General features: G+C 46.9%; 1 long non-coding RNA gene across 1 annotated transcript; it reads right to left on the reverse strand.

Moving 5' to 3' along the window:
- Positions 1–7,723: 7,723 nt before the first annotated feature.
- On the reverse strand, positions 7,724–16,365 carry LOC123169777 (uncharacterized). The gene is made up of 3 exons (XR_006484949.1): positions 16,010–16,365; positions 15,597–15,730; positions 7,724–7,783 (listed from the first exon to the last, which is right to left on the reverse strand). It is a non-coding gene; the product is annotated as an uncharacterized lncRNA (long non-coding RNA).
- Positions 16,366–21,115: the final 4,750 nt, after the last annotated feature.

Below are 21,115 nucleotides of genomic sequence, written 5' to 3' on the forward strand. Positions count from 1 at the left end.
TTTTAGGGGTGAAACCAAGTTTATTCATCAAAGTCGTGGGGTGTGCCAAACCAAACGCGGCGACCAGGACCTCTCGGAAGTGAAAACTTGGCTAAGCTATGTGCTTCATAATTAACAACACGACTCTAAAAAAAGTTACAATAAAAGGTAGATGACTTAAGGTTTATTTCAGTGATAATTGCTCCATATGTCCCCTGTGCGCTCCTGTTGATATCCGATGCGACTTGCTGACAGTCCGAAGCCACAACAACGTTTTGGATGCCCAAGTCCTCTGCAAGAGAGAGAGCCTCCTGGCAAGCTACAACTTCTAGGGTGGCTGGATCAAGAACTCCTTCGACAACTAGTGCCGAATTCCCCTTATAGTTTCCCCCTCAACTCTTCAGTATGCCACTGCTGAGCCTCCTCTTCCTGCTAAACTCCAGCATCAACATGTATCTTACAAAATCCCAAGGGTGGTTTTTTTTGCCTTTGCTGAAAACGCTACAGTAAAACTACACTTGTAACCGAGCTTCTCTGATTGTCTCTAATGATGCCTAGGTCTTCGGTGAACCTGCCAATGAAACTTTGAGTTTCTTGAGGGCTCTGGAAGATAGACTCATGAATGGCCTTGTTTAGCAGGTCCATGAACAACTGCAAAATGGGCCTGCAGAACTCCAAATGCCCTCTCGACATCCTTTTTATCTGCTTCTTGTCTTTGGGCAATGTGATCCTTTTTCTGGCCAACTAGGTTTGATATGGTGCTAACAAAGGTAGCCCATGGAGGATATATACCGTCAACGAGATAGTAGCACATGTTGTACTCATGTCTATTGACAGTATAGTGGTAATGAGGAGCTTTTCCTTCAGTCAGCCTCGCAAAACAACGGCGATCATTGCACACATTGATGTCATTGTGACACCCGGGCAAGCCAAATTCAAAGATCCTGTGATGCAACTACTTCAAGAATGATGGTGGACTTCTTAACATGACCTTGATATTGCCCTTGTAGAGCCTTGCCTTCAAACATTCAGGCTGCATTTTGTCTAGTGCATACTGTGATTGCTTACCTAACATAAACTCCTTGGTGTCATGTTAATCTCTAGGTTAAGTAGTGAACACTTTACACCTTTGTACACAAGTGGGATTGGACGGGAACTGTACAACCTTGAAACCGACTGACTATTCAAACTGTCATTTGTTGGAACAACGCAGAGAAGGCACCTCCTAGAGCAGAGCAGGTGGAGCGGCAGTTGATCCCTTCCGTTGTAGGAGAAGCTCCTTCGAGAGAAGAATTGGCATCCCCTTTTTGTTGGAGAAAAAAATTGTCATGTTAATTATCTGTAATCCAGTGCAAAAAAGTGTGTAGAACACAAAGTAGTAGATCTTAGAAATCCCTTCAGAATTACAAAGCGAGGCGGAAAACGATGACAACAGAAACTATTTTCTCGAGGCGAAAAAGTGTGTGACACATACCACGCATGCACACTAAACACCGCATGCATGCACACAAGCAGACTGGGAGTGTACACGCATGCACGTAACGTAAGCACATCATGCAAGCGTGCAGACAAGCACAAGCATAACACCTACGAACATAAAATTTCAAAAAAGAAAAGGCACGCAGCATGCGACACATGCAAGCAGCAACCATAGACACAATATAATAGGATTCTCTCTCTGTAAAAAAAATATAAAAGCGTTTAGATCACCTACGATCATCTTGTCTGTCTTAATTGGCTAGGGCTGGGGTTCGAATCCCGCAGAAAAGTTTTAGTTCCCCTTGTTAGCTGATGCTTAGTTGGTTGGACGTGTGGCGGAAATTGGTTGTTGGTTGCTGCTTAGTTGGTTGTCAGCTGATGCTTATTTCTATAGTACTCCCTCTGTAATGAATACTCCCTCCGTTCGGAATTACTTGTCACAAAAATGGATGTATCTATAACTAAAATACATCTAGATACATTTATTTCTTGGACGAGTAATTTCAAACGGAGGGAGTACTATATAGTGTACCTGGCCGGACTAAAATTATAAATCAAAGGACCATGATACAACGTGAACTATTTATTGAGTCCGTGGATGGTTGAAAATGCTGCAATTCAAAGTACAGTACCTGCTACAGTACACCAAAGGTACTGTTATTTACTAGGGTCATAGAAAGAATGTAAATGTTGATCTGCTTGCGGCTGTCATCCATCTGTGCACATACGCGTACCTGGACTGGCCAGCTGCTCCGTAGATGGCACATACACTGACAGCTGAGTCGTGAAACTGGCAGCGATGCTCTGCAGGGTGTGCACCAACCACAGGCACTTTAACATGTATGGCTAAGAAAGAAGTTAAAGCAATAATGCTTGCAACTTGATAGTTGTTTTTGAAAGGTTTCGGTTGAGATTGTTTAAGATGGATGTAGTGCAAGTACGAGTTTCAAGTATGCAAACCTTGCTAGTACCCGTGTAATATTAACTAGTGGTGTGGTGGGAGTTGACAGTTGGCTTCTGCGCAGTTAGCTGGTGGTTTAGCTGATTAGATAAAGTTGGTTGTTAATGTAGTCAAATGTTGGTTGTGGCTCGGTGGCTAAGAGGTGTATTTAACTTTGTCGCGACAAAAAAAAGGCAGTGTGTAAAACTGTGTGATGGGGGGTTGTCTTTCTCTTAAGAGGTTTCTTGTTTCAAAACATCAATGTCGGTGATGTGGTAGTTAGGGATGCTGCTTTCAGGGTAGTTTTCCTCACAAAGCATCTCGAAATCATCACTAGTTGTTCTTGTAGATTCGTCTAGGTTCTTCTCTGCCAACGATCTTAATGGGTCAAGAACTTCGAACCTCTCTTGTCCCTGATATTCACGTTTTTTTGCGAGGTCCTGATATTAACGTTGAATAGCCAGTAGTGGTTTGGCGCACTCTTGACGCCTTCGACTAGCAACTATATAACTAATATCATGACCTAAAGAATTTGTGGCATTAGATAGGGCATCATGACTATACTTTTCCCCCACTCTTCCTATCTAAAAAAGAAAAAAATGTACACGCTAAGAAAATGAATATCATGTCTTTGAGGTCAAGGTGCATACTCTAGCTGAATTTTGCCAGACTTCTTCACCGATAGTTTCAAACTTTTGCATTTTTGTCTATATTTTCAACATATAACAAAAGATGGTTTTCATATTTAGTCTCGTTCTCAAAGCACTTTGTTTATGTGTTTGCTGACCCTAACTCTCAGTACCATGATAACCTTCCTTGATGAGGCTAGCAACTTCTTCAAGATGGCATTTATGCCTACTTTGATGACCCTATCATTTATCATGCGCCCAGACGTCATTGAGTCTGCTAATTCCTTTAGGGTGACAAAGAAGCCATCATAGTTTATAATATGTGTGCTAACAAATAAATAGGTAAAAGAGGATGGATCACATTACATATGGGTTACACTCTGCAAAGTCCTTTGATATGACTTGCACAAATATAACTTCTATACTCAATAAAAATTTCATGTTACTTGCCACAATACATGTTTTACATGCAATATACTACCTTTAAGTTATTTTCTAGGAATTTGCATAATTTTTTAACTGATTTAATATTTTCTATAATTTAAATGACTGCACTTAATGACTTAACTATAGCAAACTGGCCCCAAAAAATGTCAAATTTTGACAGGTCACATGTAATGGTTTGTTTTGAGTGTGAACATAGTTTCAAATCTGATTCGTTCCTTCTCAAAATCTAGTTTCTGCCTTGTAGTTGGTCTCTTTTGTAAGTAGTCTACATGATATTTTTTCCTAATATTCTGAAATTTGTGCCACACCCTTTAGGGATGATACCATGATACCTTGCCAAGTTACATAATTTTCAAGCTTCATTTGAATTTCTAAGAATTAAAATGCCAATGACCACCATGTTGGTGCCCGAGTCTCGGTCACCTTGTGTCCGGAACTCCTCTCATTTCCTTACATAAGTCCTAAACATACATTAAACACTGCCTATAAGATTTTCAACCTAATTATGGTGATTATTCATGTAGCGTGTAGTTTAAATTTGAATCATATATATTAAATGCCTAGAAATGCACTTAATAGATTAAATATAGAAAACATGCACGGGTAAATGCATATTTGACATGATACGTGTAATGGCATGTGCTGAGTGTGGAAAACATTTGAAGGACAACGGAGAAGAATCAGTCGCTTTGTAAATAGCCCATACTCGCTCCCTCCTGAAACCTAGTTTTTTTCATAGATGATCGGTCTTGTAAGAAGTATATGTGAAAAATTTTGTCGAATATCTAAAAAAATTACCATAGGCTCCATGGGTGAAATATTGACACCATGCCAAGTTTGGTGCTTTTTGAATTACTGTGAATTTTGATAATTAAGTAACCATTGAGCTATATGTTGGTGGTTGAGCCTTTTCCCCTATTGTTTGGCACTCTGTTTATTGACTTTTGTGTGGCCCAAATATAGACTAAAGAACGACAATAAGATTTTCAACCAATTTCGTAGTCATTTTTTAATTGTATCAATTAAATGCCTGAAAGTACACTTAATGGCTCAAATATATAAAAAAATACATGTCATATATAATGTTGTATGCTGAGTGTGAAAAAGGTTTGAAGGTACCTTTTTCCGGAAAGCAACAGTAACTTCACATCCAAACCTAACCCAAGAAGAAGGAAGAAATAAGAGAAGAAAACAAACCAAAGAAAACTGTGAAATAGAAAACAAGAGAGAGAGAGAGAAAAAGAACATTTTTGCTAAGTCTCAGTCGACTGAGACTTGGCTAAGTCTCAGTCAATGCTATACTCGTTCGGTCTTGCGTGAAGATCCATGTAAAAATTTCTATTTAATTTTTTTCTCATATGCTATGTCATTTGACTGAGACTTGATTAAATCTTAGTCAACTGAGACCTAGCCACACCGAAAAAAGAAACACTTGTTTGCCAAGTGCTTGTAAGAAGACACACGGCAAAAAAGTGACTGCACCGTCGCCCTTCAGTCCAACCGTGGTAACGGCAAACACGTTTCACTTTGTTTACCTAACTAGGGGTTGGGGCGCCACCTTGTGGCGCCTCCTAAAAGGAAGTTGGGCGGTGCCAGGTTGGCAGCCGCCCATTTCAGTTGGTTTTTTGCAATCTTGGTAATACATGAAAATGGCATATTATAAAAAGTTGCACTATAATTTTTTGGAAGAGCAAAATAAATGACACTGAAATACAATGAGATCGCATCTCCAACGTGGATCAGCAAGAGGATATCACCAACACGTTCGTGGACATTAGTCAAGAGTCGGTCATTCAATGCAATTTACCAAAAGAAAATAGGACACCTATTCATAATAAAAACTAAAAACCAAAGAAAAAACAAGACACCGATCAAGGTCGATGACCCCGCGCCGGAGCCGCCGGCCTCGTCATTGTTGGCGGCCAAATGTGTGACTTCTATGCCTCGTCATCGTGTCGCTTCTATGCCTCGTCATCCTCAGCCTCAACCTTGATCCCCTTGGGTTGTGGATTATTCTCAAACACTATATCCTACGAAGAACAATGGAAGAAATATAAGCAATTGTGCACTTGAGGGGCTAGCCGTGGAAGTTTATGATGATGGAGGAGATGTAATCTTTGCTCCTTCTATTCACAGGCTGAAGCTCTACTAGCAGTGGATGTTTACGGTGACGCAGGAGATGCCGTCTTTGCTCCTCGTGTTCACCGGCTGATCCGCCAAATGCTTCACAGCTGCCTGTATGTCCCTGATGTCATTGATCTTCGTCAGATAAAATCTGTCCATCTAACTGTAAAGATTGATAGTCCACCTTACTATCTAGCAAGATATTTTCAGCCCTTTCGAAAGGAAACAAACCATTTGCAGTTGACTGTTCATACAAATACATACCCATGATTATTAAGATAACATGTACACAATATTTTTTCTAACCAACAAGCAAATTTCCACGACAAGCAAGGAAGGCAAGCACCAAATAGTGCATGAATCATATCAGGAGGAGAGGAGAGGGACCAAACAACAGCCACTTACCTTTTATGTAGCAAGAGAAAAAGGAACCAGGGTCAAGAATCTCTTTCAGCGGCGTCGCCCAGAGCGCAGCCGGTGGCGACAGCGCGCTCCGCCTAGCTCCTCCCATCGACGGCTCGAATCCGGGGAGGAGAGGAGCACCTGCATCATATAGACCAGGAACGAGGAGTCAAGCTGGAAGGTTCTTATCGAGCATGGGCACTGCTGGTCGGCCTTCCTTCTCGGGTTCTTCATGCCAGACCTAGGCACGGCGTAGGAGGACGCCGATGCATCTGCCGACGAGGAAGGCCATGTAGATGACGAGCAGCGCGAGGAAAAAGAGATGAAGAGGAGGCAGGCGGTGAGGGCCCAAGGTCGAAGTCCTCCCGGCCCCAAGATCCGTAGCAGCATCGCCTCAACTGGTAAGCCACCACCTAGCCGTCCGCCCTCCTCCAGTGAGGCCGCCCCCAAGCCCTACATCTCCTCCTGCCCACCTTCTCTAGCAGCCCTCCCTACATCCGTCGTCTCTCCATCTTCCCCACCCCCCACACCGCGCGGCCAGCCGATCTGGCGGAGTCGTGCCTCTCCCGCTGGAGGCGGTGGCGGAAGATCTCGTGGAAGATGAAACGAGAGAGAGAGGAGAGCGTGGAAAGTGGAGATCGAGTGAGGAAGAGGAGAACCTAGCGTGCGTTGCTCTAGCCAATACATATGCTTTTTTTTACAGCCATGTGGAAACTAGTACAGACTACAGCCCCATCGGTGAACCATGGGAGGAAGAGAAAAGCAAGCAACAGTCGATCATCTTCAAGACAGGAAGAAACCTGATCATAAACTGGAAGAAAAATTGGGACAGCAGAACCCTCACCTCATAATGGACCTTGTGTTTCTTGTCTCTCATGCAGGTTCTGCAGAATAAGATTGTACAACAAATGAGCAGAATCTATAAGCATTGTCTCTTCAGATTATTTGTAATGGCAGCATAACACTTGGTTCAAGCAAACGATTGGTGCTGCTGCTAGTCCTATTTTTTCAGGAGCAGAGCAAATTGTACAGCAAATAAATCACCCATATATACAAGTATGGAACGAATTATACTAAGCTATGATATAACTCCCAAACATAGTGACATTTCAGGACCAGAGCAAATTGTCCAACAAATAAATCATCCAATACAAGTATGTAATGAATTATACTAAGTTACTCTATCATACACCTCATATTTGAACCAGGCATGTGTGTGCAATATACAAATTATCTGTCATAAACTTCAAACACGACAAGTTGCCCTTACTCATGACTGGTCAAAACATCAAATAAATGGGTGTAAATTAAGCTACCTCAAGCTCCACACCATGATCTGAAAACCAGTGCATATAACATGACATGTAGTAAGCAACTCAATCATTTTCATGGTTGCTGGTCAAAATGGTACACACATTAATTGCCACCATTTCATTCAGACAATCAACAGAAAACCAAATCACTGACACAAAACAGACAGGTACAACATGTGTTCCTAGCATACAGGCATTACACGACGGCTAGGCCACAATTCCAGTGCAGATTATGCAATCAAAAGGCAAGACAGTATGCGGCGTACACGTACCGATGGCTCGAGATGGTGCCCGTTGGCCTGCCGCCGGAGATCTTGACCTACAAACAGCCATTCACACTGACTGGAGGAACACCAAAGCAGCAGTTTGCAGCCCAATGGGAATCAAGGTATTGGTATGGTATCTTCCATTCATAAGAACTTGCCTTTCTGATAAATGACCACCACGTTGATGTTGCATCTCAGGTTCTCCTGCAGCAGAGAAGGATCTTCACAATGCACCACATAAAAATTCAGAAAGAGTAGAACATCAGAAATAGAAATTTTACTAAATGGAAGTTAGAGAGATAAATGACAGTTCATGTGGCGACTTCTTAATTCTCTCCAAATCCCCACTACCGTAATCAACGAATCATCACTAAATCCATCAAAACTAATAGAGGCATTATTCAATAGCACAAAAGCATGTTTCTGCTGTGCTACAAGATTCAGAAAGGTAAAAGATAAATAATATTCGGTACCGTCGTAGTCGTATACCAACAAGAAATGCATCACACAGCCACACAAGATTTACCTGTTCTTTTCCCTTGCTTTGCCTTGTAGTGGAAACAAACCAAACATATGTTGTCAAAGAAACTGTCAACATCGCCACAATGTCTTGATGGCCATGTCAGGATCACATCCTAGATTATTTTTTTCTATTTTCTTTCACTGTTTTATGTGGTAGCTCCATTGGTTCCTTAGTTTGTTCTCTTCAGAGAAGTATGCCAGATGATCATCGTGAAAAAGGTACAGCCATCCAGGTTCCCACCTTTATATTTCAGTACAACGTAGACTGTTTTTTACTGTCAATTAAGTGGTTAAACCTTTATATTTCAGTACAGCGTAGACTGTTTTTTACTGCTAATTAGTGGTTAACTATCATTACTTTGTTCTATATTAAGTTCCATGTGCATTTTACACAACATTTATCTTCCAAGAGATCTCTTCAGTTCGAGCAAGCATAAAACAAGGTTGCGCCTATCACTTCTCATTAGATGCGAAGCTACTTCCTGTTGGGGGGTCACGCTTATAAGGTAAAGATGTGTGTTCATCCTAATTATGCCAACTTGTAAGCTCTGTGAGTGTAGAGGTAGCTCAGGATTTTTATAGTTTTATTTTATTGAGATTCAGGAACTAAACATAAGAAGTAGGAAAACTCACACATTGCCATGTCGCATAGAAATGTCCGTCTAGCCTGAAAGCCCTAGCAATTGTGAGAACATAACGAACCTAAATCTCTTCACTCGCTTAGCACCAATTTAAAACCATAGTGGGAACTTGAAGAAACACAATAGCATGCCTTCGACAGGATTACTACGCACTCCAAATCCGAAACGCTACATCTAAATAATTCTAACCAATAGTGGTACTCCAATTAGCAACTAACGATCTGGAATGACAGCCGAATCAAACAGGGGGAGATGGTAGAGCTGTTAGGTTGATCTCTTTCCGTGTGGGCCCAACGGCCCACCGGGCCCCTGATCCGCGCCCTGATCGGGGGCGCCCAACCACAATATGGTTGACGGGCCCCTGTCACGCAGCGCTACATAAAAAGGTGGGGGCCGGCGGCACGCAGTACGAGGTTCACCGCGTTGCCAGTCTCCCACCGAAAACCCCGACCCGATCTAGGTCTAGCGCTGACAGTGACGGGAAGCTCCGCCGCCGCCACTGCCTACACATCGCCGCCACCTCCACCTTGCCCACTCTCCGCCATCGCCGTGCGCCCCAGCACCACGATGGCCTCCTCGAGTTCATCCTCTGCTGCACAAGGTAGGTGGTTTACCGGATTTAATCTAGCCTAGTGATCCAGAGGGTCTATCAATGGTATCAGGCCATCTTGGCTAGATCATTTTCGGTAAAAAGATGAAAAGAGAAAGAAAAAGAACTCTCTCCCCTCCCCAAAGAACCCTATCAGGGCAGAGAAAGGCAAACAAAAGAACAGCGCAAAGATCACCGGGAGAGGCCCTCGGGCTCGCCGGCAAAGTGCGCCGCCACACCGGCCGCGCCAGTTCCTCTCGATCCGAACGGGCATCGGCAAGCCGAGCCGTTCGGACGAAGAACAACCCCGCAAGGGGCAAAGTGTACCGCGGCCAATCCGTTCGACGGCGGCGCGCTCACCACAGAGGGGAACGCGCAGCCGGCGAAGGGAATGGCAACGGCACCGCCGCTCGAAGCTCCGCCGTCGTCGTTTACTGCGAGGAGGAGCGGGCGGTGGAAAAGGACAGTGGGGGAAAGAGAAGGGGGCTCGCGCGCGGCTCGCGCGGTGCGGTGGCTTCACGCCGCCGCCGCCGGCCGGCGGAGCCTCAACCCCGCTTCACAGCTTGGCCGCGTTTCTCTCTCGCTCTCTCTGTCACAGAGAAGGAGGGGGTAAAGGGAGAAACAGAGGGAGGAAAAGGAGGAGGCTCGCGTGGCGCGGTGGCCCGACGCGGTCGCCGGCGGCCGGCGTGGTTTTTCCGCGCGGCCGGCGACGTCCTGTGCGGGACAGAGGCGAGCGGCGCGTCGAGACAGAGAGCGGGGGCGCGCGAGGAGAGAACGCGAATGGGGCTAGGGTTCGGGAGGATCGGTCGGCGCTGGTTTTGATCCAGCGAGATCCGCGCTGGACCGTCGGATCGTCACGGACGGCTGTGATCCAAACCCTAGCTGGCCATGGGCCCTCTAGGCCGAAAGTGGCAGGAGGCCGGCGGCAGCGGCGCGCGCATAGGCGCTGGGCCGAGGCCAAAGGCGCGGGCAGCGCGCAGGCCAAGCCGTGGGCCGGTTTTTCCCGCTACGGGCCGCGCGCGCTGGTTTCTGTTGCCGCTAATTTTTGTGCCTTTACAGAGAAAAGAAAATGTCCAGAAAAAGAAATGTTCATGAATTTTATAAAGAAAATTAAAAAGTTCATAATTTTTTATTCTGTCAAAAGAAAAAGTTTCTGTAAAGAGTAAAAGTTCGTGAATTTTTATTTATGATTTTCCGCTGCGTAAATAATTAATGCTCTTTTACAAAGAAAATAAAAGTTTCCATAGTATTAAGTTTTTTAAGAGCATGTTAAAGTGATTATTAAAAGTGAATATGATTATGTTATTTTTATGACCAACGTTGTTAATAACATGATCATGTTTTATTTAAAGGTGCATTTATTTCTAATTTTTGCCCAACGGTAATATAGATTTAATTGCATAGACAGTTATATGTTTAATTTGACCAACGTTAGATTAATACATATGATTGTTATATTGATGTCATTTAAATTGTAATTTCAGGAGGCTTTCATTTGATGAGTTGCCTAAAAGAAGTTCCAACACTCAGAGGTGACAACCACACTGAGTGGAGGAAGAAAGTTGAACTGGCGTTTGTTTGTGCTGATCTTGACTGGGTTGTGGAGAAACCACAGCCGGTCAGACCCACAGAGCCAGTAAGAGAGGCTACTGACGATGATGCTGCATGGGCTAAAAAGAGAGGGGACTATGCTCCTTTGGAGCAGTCCTACCTCATAGATAATCAAAAGTGGGTCAATGCAAATAAAAAATGCATGGCCTTTATAAAGAACACCATTGAGAGCGCCATTGTGGGCTCCATTGCAGAGTGCACTTCCGCAGGGGAGTTGCTCTCAAAGATAAAGAGCCAGTTCACTGGCTCTTCAAAGATATATGCCACCCAGGTGTTAGAGCAACTGGTGACAGAAAAATACAGAGGTGGCAGTCATGGCATAAGAGAGCACATCCTCAGGATGAGCAATATGGCTGCAAAGCTCAAACCAATGGATGCGGATCTGGAGATCAAACCAGCGCTCCTGGTCCACCTTGTCATGGCTTCATTGCCAAGGAGTTTGAAGCTTTTGTAGTGAACTATAATATGTCACCTGGAACATGGGACGTAGAAAAGACAATAGCAATGTGTGTTCAAGAAGAGGAGAGACTAAAAGCCGCACATGGTGGTACACTCAACTATGTGCATGGTCACAAAAGAAAGAATTATAATCTAAACAACAAAAGTTCTCCTTCAAAGCCACAAGGAAAAGTTTCCTATCAGCATCAGCGTCAGCAACAGCCTTTCTCAGTGGACAAAGACACTTGTCTCCACTGTAAGAAGACCGGGCATTACAAGAAAGACTGTCCCGTTTGGCTAAAGTCGATCATGGCAAAAAGAGGTAACAGTATAGTTTCATTTGTAAATGAATCCCTGTATTCACAGTTTTCAAAATCCACTTGGTGGATTGACTCTGGAGCAACTGTTCATGTTGCAAATTCTTTACAGGGATTCCATTCGACGCGGACTACGCTAAGAAGCGAAAGACGCATTGAAGTGGCGAACGGAATCGAAGCAGAAGTTGAAGCTGTCGGTGATATCTCCTTGGAGTTAGCTGATGGATTCAATCTTCTACTTAGAGATGTTTTATTTGTTCCATCATGTAATAGAAACTTAATAAGTGTTTCTTGCTTGGACAAAGATAATTATGAGTGTTATTTTGGACATGGCAAGTGTGCCATTTGGTTAAATAATGCTTATGTGGGTGATGCTTTACTACATGATGAGCTTTATTTGTTATCACTTCGTGAAAAAGTTTATTCCGTTTGCAATGTGAAAGAACATGTTTCTGCGTCGAATAAAGAACAAAAGAAAAGAAAAAGAACATTTGACTCATCGAAATTATGGCACTGTCGCTTGGGCCATATTTCGAAGGGGAGAATAGAAAGATTAGTCAAAAGTGAAATTCTTCCTCCGTTAGAATTTTCAGACTTAGAACAATGCATAGATTGCATTAAAGGAAAGTACGTAAAACAAATCAAAAAAGGTGCAATCCATAGCACAGGCACACTAGAAATCATTCACACTGATATTTGTGGACCATTTCCGGTGAAAAGTGTGGATGGATATGACTCGTTCATAACATTCACAGATGATTACTCTCGCTATGGTTATATTTATCCAATCAAAGAAAGATCGGAAGCGTTGGATAAATTTAAAATATTCAAAGCTGAAGTTGAAAATCAGCACGATAAAAGAATAAAGATAGTAAGGTCCGACCGTGGGGGAGAGTACTACGGTCGACACACTCCATATGGCCAAGTCCCTGGACCTTTTGCGAAGTTCTTGCAGGAGACTGGCATAGTAGCCCAGTATTCAATGCCGGGCGAGCCTCAGCAAAATGGAGTAGCTGAAAGGCGCAACCGTACCCTTATGGATATGGTGCGCAGCATGATGAGTTATTCCAACTTGCCATTGGGATTATGGATGGAGGCGCTTAAAACCGCCATTCACATTCTCAATAGAGTACCAAGCAAGTCGGTGCCCAAAACACCGTACGAGCTATGGACAGGAAGGATGCCCTCCCTACAACACTTCAGGGTGTGGGGGTGCCCTGCTGAGGCCAAAATGTTTAATCCAAACATTGCAAAGTTAGATCCCAAAACAGTAAGTTGCCACTTCATTGGCTATCCAGACAGATCAAAAGGTTTTCGTTTCTACTGCCCTGACAGATATACAAAGTTTGTAGAAACGAGACATGCAGTCTTCTTAGAGGACGAAATGATGAGGGGGAGCTTGGTAGCTCGGAAAATTGATCTTGAGGAGAAGAGGGTGCATGCACCTAATCCGATGATTCAGGAGCCATTTTTCTCACTACCAGTTGCAACTCCACCCATGACAGCTGTGGGGAAAGACCCGGAACCTGTCCGTCAGGAGCCGACTGAACCCGTTGTTGAGCATGAAAGGGAGGTGCAACAGCAAAATTTAGAAGAAGTGCCAGAAGTTGAGGCACAAAATGTGCCAGAAACTGAGGCCCTTAGAAGGTCTACAAGACCAAGAAAGTCAGCTATTTCAACTGACTTTAAAGTTTATAACACAGAAATGGTTCATATGGAAAAAGATCCCACCTCATATGAAGAAGCCATGAGAAGCCCTCATTCATCGATGTGGATGAAGGCAATGGAAGATGAGATGAAATCGATGAGTTCCAAAGATGTTTGGGACTTAGAGGAAATTCCCAAAGGAGCCAAAACAGTAGGCTGTAAATGGGTCTACAAAATTAAGTATGACTCTAAAGGGAATATAGAAAAGTATAAAGCACGACTCGTGGCAAAAGGATTTACACAAAGAGAAGGGATAGATTACAATGAGACATTTTCTCCAGTCTCATGTAAGGATTCCTTCAGAATCATAATGGCATTAGTTGCTCATTTTGATTTAGAGTTACATCAAATGGATGTTAAGACGGCATTTCTGAATGGTGATTTAAAAGAAAAGGTCTACATGAAACAACCCAAGGGTTTTATCATGGAAGGCAAGGAAAATATGGGGTGCCGCCTGAAGAAATCCATTTATGGATTAAGACAAGCCTCTCGGCAGTGGTACCTAAAGTTTAATCAAACGATTAAAAGTTTTGGATTTAAAGAAAATATTAAGGATAATTGCATTTATGCAATGTTTAAAAGTGGGAAATATATTTTCCTAATCTTGTATGTGGATGATATCCTGCTTGCTAGTAGTGATGTTAGTCTACTACAAGAAACAAAGAAATACTTATCCTCAAATTTTGACATAACAGATCTTGGTGAAGCATCATATGTTTTGGGCATAGAAATTCACCCAGATAGGAACAATGGAGTCTTAGGACTATCTCAGCAAGCATATTTAGAAAAGGTTCTTAAAAAGTATAATATGCATGCGAGTAAAGCCATACCTGCTCCAATAGTTAAGGGCGATAGTTTTGGGAAATTTCAATGTCCCAAGAACCAGTATGAGATCGATCAAATGAAAGCAGTACCATATGCTTCGGCAGTTGGCAGCTTACAGTATGCACAAGTGTGCACTCGCCCTGACTTAGCTTTTATCACCGGGGTACTCGGTAGATATCAAGAGAATCCAGGCCTAGAGCACTGGAAGATGGTAAAGAAAGCATTGCGTTATGCGCAAGGCACGAAGGACTACATGCTAATATACAGGAGAAGTGATGCCCTAGAGATAAAAGGGTATTCAGACGCAGATTTTGCGGGGGACAGAGATGATAGAAAATCCACGTCAGGATACATATTCACCCTCGCTGGGGGAGCTATTTCGTGGAAAAGCTCCAAACAGTCGATAGTTGCATCATCCACGATGTATGCAGAATTCATAGCATGCTTTGAAGCCACGGGGCAGGCGATATGGCTAAAGAAATTTGTACCCGACTTGAAAGTGGTAGATTGTATTCACAAACCACTAAAGATGTACTGTGACAACCAGCCCGCAGTATTTTACGCTCACAACAACAAGTCGAGTAATGCTGCCAAAACAATATAGATAAGGTATTATGTTGTGAAAGATAAAATCCAGGATAAAACTATAAGTCTCGAGCATATAAGGACAAAGGATATGCTTGCGGATCCACTAACGAAAGGCTTACCACCCAATGTGTTCAAGGAACACTTAGCCGGCATGGGTTTAAGGGAAAGCCTTATGATTCCTGGATAGGCCCAAAAGGAACAGAATTTGTTTCTGAACATAAAGTATGTTGTAGCTGTATGATTCTAACGGCAATTAAGCCGTGACGATGAAACATGCTCTATGTACCAATATGTGATGAAACAGATAAACTAGAAAGTGTAAAGTTAAAAGTAAAGTTGAGATCAAGGGGGAGAATGTTAGGTTGATCTCTTTCCGTGTGGGCCCAACGGCCCACCGGGCCCCTGATCCGCGCACTGATCGGGGGCGCCCAACCACAATATGGTTGACGGGCCCCTGTCACGCAGCGCTACATAAAGAGGTGGGGGCCGGCGGCACGGAGTACGAGGTTCACCGCGTTGCCAGTCTCCCACCGAAAACCCTGACCCGATCTAGGTCTAGCGCTGACAGTGACGGGAAGCTCCGCCGCCGCCACTGCCTACACATCGCCGCCACCTCCACCTTGCCCACTCTCCGCCATCGCCGTGCGCCCCAGCACCACGATGGCCTCCTCGAGTTCATCCTCTGCTGCACAAGGTAGGTGGTTTACCGGATTTAATCTAGCCTAGTGATCCAGAGGGTCTATCAAGAGCCACCGGGAAGAGAAGAGGGGCAAGAGCACCTTGATCGCGGATGCCGTGCTTGTCGTCCGTGCGTGGAGCAGCCCGTGGTCATCAGCCGCGCGACTGCAATCGCGGTGCAGGGCGAGCTAGAGGCCGTGCTTGGTCGCAGCCAGCTCGAGGCCTTAACAGCGACCTGCGTGACCGCATCAGGAAGTAAAGCAAATCGGACCTTCATGAGTAACAACAACACAACACCCAAATCAAATCGAATCGAAGCAAGGGCAGAAAAGAGAGATGCGAGAGGCGTCAGAGGGAACGGCATCCTGATGTAGCTCGGCATCTCCCGCTCTTTCATGGTGCGGTCCTGGATGTCTTATGAAGGCGGAAGTATTAATTAATTCTCATTCAAACATAGCTAATAACATCACAGTATATAGTATTCAAAGCACAGGAGCATCTGTTGGGACATTACCTCAAACACCTGTTGCGCATCTAGAACTGGGGCTCGATTCCCGGCCTTGAGATCCATATGCAAATCTTCTTATTGTACGAGCCGCTCAGCAGGAACCCCTCCTTCATCGTGCTCCACGCCAGTCCATACCTCCACGCCGTCCTCCCCAAGGCGGTAGACATGCACCCGGCGCTGTTGACCTCGCCCTTATGCGGCGCTGAGTGACCGATGGACACGGACGGGGCGGCGCGGCCCTCGGCGGCAGCCGCCACGGCCAGGCACGGCAGGAGCTAGAGCACGGCGTCGACGAGCATGAGGTGGTTGGGGGAGTCATCAGAGGTGTGGGTGCCGAGGACGAGGCTGTGGGAGCGGGTGGAGGCCGGCGACTCTGAGAGGAGCCACTGGAAGGTGAGCGAGGGCAAAACGAGCGGCTGGGACATGACGAGGTCGTAGAGCACGGGCGCGCTCTTCTTCCAGTCCGGGTACTCCATCTCCATCGTGGCGGCGGGGGCGACGAATCCTCTGCTAGCCATGGAAGAGCAACTCTTCCTCCTCTCTGTTAGACTAAGTATATATTAGATATACGTGTTGTAACACAATTTGTATTTGTACGATTCCCTCTTATAAATATATGACAGCCGTACCCATCAAGGGTATCGAGCATTGTTCCAAACCCTAATACGTCTAACATGGTATCAGACGACGCGTTCGATCTGCGTCACGCTTCCGCCGCCTCTGCTGCCGTCGCGCCGGCCCCCGCCGCCGCGCCGCCTCTCTCCACTCTGGCGATGGAGTCGCCGTTCTGGCGTCGCCTCCACTTGCCTGGGCCCGATCTACTGCGACGGGATCACAACCTCCTGAGCCACAGCGATCGCCCGCCATGCTGCCGCCGCCTCGGTCGCCTGCTGTGCTTCCGATCGCGGCCACCCCGATCCAGTCGCGGGGCGCGCCTCCACCACCGGCCTCCTACGGCGCCAATGGGCAGCCGGCCTACGGTGGTCCTCCAGCCCCAGCCCCGTACCACGATGCGCCGCTGGCCTCGGGGCCCTATGGCGCTCCCATCCAGGCGCCATATGGCGGCCCGTACCCGGCGCCCTACCTCGCGCCGTCGGCTGCGTCGTATGCGCCGTATGCTGCTCCCGCCCCGACGTCCTACGCCGCTGCCCAGATGTACGCCGCTCCTCCTGCGCTCCCGTATGGTGCGCACTCCCCGGCGGCTTATGGCCATCATCAACAACCATCGGCCGATGCACTAATCCCATATAGTGCTGTCCTGCCGCCTGGTCCGCCGCCTGATCTGCCGCTCTCCGCGCCGATGGCCGAACCAGGGCCTTTTCACTTCGCCCATCTAGTGACGGTGAAGCTTTCTGCTGATAACTATCTCCTGTGGCGCGCTCAAGTGTTGCCGCTGATGCGTAGCCACTACCTTGAAGGATATGTTGATGGCTCCCTGCCGTGCCCTCCGGCTATGGTTCCGGTACCCTCGTCCCATGGTGGCTCTGTCATGGTCCCCAACCCTGCTCATCGTCGGTGGACTGCTCAAGATCAAGCCATCCTGGGTGCTATTCAGTCGTCGCTCACTCCATCCGTGGCTGGCATGGTCGTCTTTGCCGCGACGTCGAGGGATGCATGGGCCACGCTCGACTCCAGCTTTTCCTCGCAATCGCTGGCCCGTTCCTCTGCCATTCGTAACCAGCTGGGTGAGGTCAAGAAAAATGACCTCTCCGTCACGGCCTTCTTCAACAAGGTCAAAAGTTTGGCTGATACACTGTCGTCTATTGGGAAGCCTCTTCGTGATGAGGAGTTTACTTCGTTCATTCTAAATGGGCTTGATGAGGACTATGATTCTCTCGTTGAAAACATTAATGGACGTGACACACCGATGCCGCCTCGCGATCTCTATGCACGCCTTCTCAACACCGAACAGAGGCTCGCTGCTCGCCGCTCCGTTGGCGTCTACACGGAGGGCCCTTCTGCGAACGCTGCTCTCCGCGGGGGCGCCCGCGGTGCCAAGCAGAAGGCGCCGCCGACCTCAGGCAACCAGCCCCGTCCGCCCGCTCCACCTCCGACGGCTGGCCGCAAGCGGCTCCACTGCGAGGCATGTGGTGGTGGGGTTGAGTGTCAACTCTGCGGCATCGAGGGGCACTTGGCGTCTCGCTGCCATCGTCGCTTTAAACGAGATTTTCTTGGCATTGGGAACAATGGGAAGGGCAATGAGAAGCAAGCTGCTCTCGCTACACCGGATCCCGGGTTCACTCCTTCATACTCGGTGGATCCTGCCTGGTACATGGATATAGGCGCTACGGACCATTTGACGAGTCAGCTTGACAAGCTGGCCACTCGCCAGCCCTACACCGGTCACGATCAGGTCCGCACGGCCAATGGATCAGGTATGCCCATCTCACATGTTGGTCAAGCATCTCTTCTTTCACGTACCACTAAAACCTTGCATCTGCTTGATGTCCTTCGTGTTCCCTCAGTCACACGTAGTTTACTCTCGGTTCCTAAATTAACTCGTGACAACAATGTGTTTGTTGAGTTTCACCCTTTCCATTTTTTTGTTAAGGACTGGGACACGAGGGACGTTCTTCTTAGTGGTCGAGCTCGCGACGGCTTATACGCACTTGATATGCCACGAGTCTCTCAAGTTTTCAGTGGTGTTCGGGTGTCGTCGTCGCAGTGGCACTCTCGCCTTGGCCACCCCGCTACTCCCATTGTGCGCCATGTGCTTCATCGCCATCATCTTCCTGTTGAGTCGAGTAATAAGGAGTTTCTAGTGTGTGATGCTTGTCAACAAGGCAAGAGTCATCAGTTGCCTTTTTCTGTATCAAGTCGTGTTGTCACGGCTCCTCTTGAGCTTGTGTTTTCAGACGTGTGGGGCTATGCCCAAACTTCTGTTAGTGGTCACAACTATTATGTCAGTTTCATCGATGCTTTCAGTCGCTTTACTTGGATTTATCTTATTAAGCGCAAATCTGATGTGTTTCATGTCTTTATGCAATTTCAAGCACATGTTGAACGATTGCTTAAGCACAAAATTATCCATGTCCAGTCAGACTGGGGGGGTGAGTATCGTAACCTTAACACCTTCTTTCAGAAGCTTGGCATCTCACACCACGTGTCTTGTCCTCATACACATCAGCAGAACAGTGCAGCTGAGCGCAAACACCGTCACATAGTTGAAACTAGCCTGACACTTCTTGCACATGCCTCTGTCCCGTTTCGGTTCTGGAGCGATGCTTTTGTTACTGCCTGTTTTTTGATAAACAGGATTCCCACACGACGCCTTCACATGAAGTCTCCACTCGAAGTGTTGCTTAATGAAACTCCAGATTACTCCCTCCTCAAAGTGTTCGGCTGTGCGTGTTGGCCGCATCTTCGTTCGTACAATAAGCATAAACTTGAGTATCGATCTAAACAATGTGTGTTTCTTGGGTACAGTCCTCTCCACAAAGGTTACAAGTGTCTTCACATCCCGTCAAATCGTGTTTACATTTCTCGTGATGTTGTGTTCGATGAGACTGTCTTCCCGTTTTCCACACTCACATCACCCACCAATGCTCCCGTCACTGAGTTGCACTCTTTTCCAGTTTTGCCTGATCAATTTGTGGATGCTGCATATTCTCCTCTGTTGTTGCCTAACCATGGTGCAGGGACTGGACGAGGCGCTCGACTTGAGCTTCTGGATGATGATATGGCCACAACTGCGCCAGTTGCTGCCACGCTGGATGAGGCGCTCGACGAGGCTGCCCCCGCCACTACCCCGCTTGACCCCGACGTCGATCACGCGTGCATGCCCCATGCACGAGGATCCGACGGGGTGACCAAGTCGCCGGGGCCAGCGGCCTCGCTGTCGCCTGGACCGGCCGAACCTGCGGAGCTGTCGCCTGGGCCGTCTGGACCCGCGGCGCTCTCCCCTGAGCCGGAGGCCTCGCAGGTCACCGAGTCTTCATCGCCTGGTCCGTCGACGCCGATCACGCCCGGTCTGTCTTCGCCGACCCTGACCGTGCCACCGGATGCGCCCGTTGACTCACCCGCCGGTGTGTCCTCCTCGCCACTGATGAATAGTGGCTCCTCTGGTATGGCAGCTCCAGCGCCACCTCCGCCTGTCGTCCTGCGTCCCCATACTCGCAGCAAAAGTGGCATCTTCCAACCGATGAAGCGCACTGACGGCACTGTCGCCTGGCTTGCAGCCTGTGTGGCACATGCTGAGGCTGACCCAACGACTGAACCACGACATTTTCGAGCGGCGCTTGGCATCCCGCATTGGCGTGCTGCGATGGAGCAGGAGATTCATGCCTTTCAAAGAAACAACACTTGGCGTCTTGTTCCACCTCCATCTGGTGTTAATATCATTGACTCTAAATGGGTATTCAAGGTGAAGAAACATGCTGATGGCTCCATTGAGAGGTACAAGACGCCTGGTTGCCAAGGGGTTCAAACAACGGTATGGCATTGATTATGAAGACACATTCAGTCCTGTTATTAAACCAACTACTATTCGTGTTCTTCTCTCTTTGGCTGTTACTCGCGGATGGTCGCTTCGACAGCTTGATGTTGAGAATGCCTTTCTCCATGGAGTTCTGGAAGAAGAGGTTTATATGCGTCAGCCGCCAGGTTTTGTTGACCCTGCTCAGCCACATCATTTATGTCGTCTTGTCAAAGCTCTCTACGGTTTGAAGCAGGCCCCGCGTGCATGGCATGCCCGTCTTGGCGCTGCTCTTCGTGCGCATGGGTTTGTTCCTTCTACAGCAGACACGTCTCTGTTTATTCTACAGCGACCTGAGGTGACTATGTACATTCTGGTATATGTTGATGACATCATCCTTGTCAGTTCGTCTGCTTCTGCTACAGACCGGCTTGTGTCCTCTCTTGGTGCTGAGTTTGCTGTTAAGGATCTTGGGAGACTGCATTATTTTCTGGGCCTAGAGGTTCTTCATTCTGATGGTGGCTTGACTCTTACTCAGAAGAAGTACTCTCAGGATCTCCTGCGTCGTGCCGGTATGTTGCAGTGCAAGTCTGCTACGACTCCCATGTCTGCTACAGACAAACTGACAGCTCTTGCTGGTGACTTGCTTGCTCCTGAGGATGCCACAGAGTACCGCAGCATTGTGGGTGGACTGCAGT

The sequence above is a fragment of the Triticum aestivum genome, chromosome 7D (genome assembly GCF_018294505.1).
Source record: "Triticum aestivum cultivar Chinese Spring chromosome 7D, IWGSC CS RefSeq v2.1, whole genome shotgun sequence".
Taxonomy (NCBI): Eukaryota; Viridiplantae; Streptophyta; class Magnoliopsida; order Poales; family Poaceae; genus Triticum; species Triticum aestivum.